Here is a 1,472-nt window from a genome sequence, read left to right on the forward strand (position 1 = left end):
AGAGAGGAGAGAGAAAGACTAGATTCTGATCTCTTCATCCGGACAGCCATATCTCGTTCGAAGACTGGCGAGAGAGTCAGCCAAGAGGGAGAAGTTGGGGCCCAATGTCGGTTGCATGGGCTGCTCACAGCCTCCAATCATGATGGGGGGGATGATGGCGCGTTTTTCGGCGCCTGTCTTCCACGCCATCTTCACATCCTTCTTCTCCACGTTTTTTCATCAAAATTGGGGGGGCTAAAATCTCCAAAGGGCACCCCCCTTTTGATCCAAGTTTTGGTCCACCTTTTCGTATCTTTGCCAATTTTTGGCCTCTTCCTCGTCCGGACTCAGTTTCGAGCTCTGAAAAATCCTGCACGTCCGTCTCGGCATCCCACATTGGATGGCAGCTCCTGACATCCTGCATGGGATTCGAAAAAATTATCAAAAATCCACAAGTGTTGCTCGGGCACCTTTTAAAAGCCGTCTTTCACTTGGTGCTTAAAATCGTCCTAGCTGCAGCCGCCGCTTGTGATGTTAAACATTTTTCCCTTAAATTTTGGATTTTTTGGCAAATTTTAGGCACATCCCAAGCTCAAAACTCCGCTCTCATGGGCGACCACGGGATAGGGCGACTCAGCCCGTCGAATCCCACAATAGATCTACACAAAACAACCAAAGGAAGCATTAAGCTGATACAAAATAGATACATATTAAAACACAGCATAATGCTCACCCTACCCCCTGACAAAACCAAGGCATGAACTTCACAAGGAGTAGGCCTAGCATAATCTGATAGAAGGTCCGAAGCTAGTCACTAACCGACTGTTCCAACACGACCAAACTAAAAAGAATTATCAAAGAGGTCACCCTAAGTGGTGGTCTGAACTACCTACCTAACTAAGGACAATACAACTAGGAGCTCCTACTAGGCGAGGACTCCTATAGCCTGATCAATAAGTATTTTCTTTTAGCACATTTCTTCTTTTAGGTTTTTATTCTTCCCATACTCGGGCGTGTAAAAAGGAGGGAGCTGAGCATAGTGACCCAAGGAGAACAGGGCATTGGCCTCGGGTCCTGTCTCAGTACCCAAGAACCTACCAAGCCCTCGCAAGGCGAGACTTAATCCTTTTCTGACACTCACTTTTATTTTCGCTCCAACCTTCCTTACTTTCTTCTTTTCCAGCAAGACGCCATCCCTAGGAAGACAAGGCATAGGCCATGGATCCTGTCTCGGTCCTAGGAACCTACCAAGCCTTCGCAAGGCGATGAGCAACTGCTTATAAATCTTCATTTCTTTTCTTTTTTTATAGGGATTAGAACCCCTTTTATACACCTTTGTATATTTTTATTATCTTTAAGATATTCAGGGTTTTTTCCTCTATCATCATCATTTTCCTTCGGCAGGCTTCTCTAACTGCCTCACAACTAAGCAAGAACTCCTAGAACGACTGCCTAGCAGGCTAGCAGAACAGGGTCACTAGAATTGCCTTCTA

Source organism: Lygodium microphyllum, chromosome 7, assembly GCF_053477565.2.
Source record: "Lygodium microphyllum isolate KBCC chromosome 7, Lygodium_microphyllum_v1.1.10, whole genome shotgun sequence".
Lineage (NCBI taxonomy): Eukaryota > Viridiplantae > Streptophyta > Polypodiopsida > Schizaeales > Lygodiaceae > Lygodium > Lygodium microphyllum.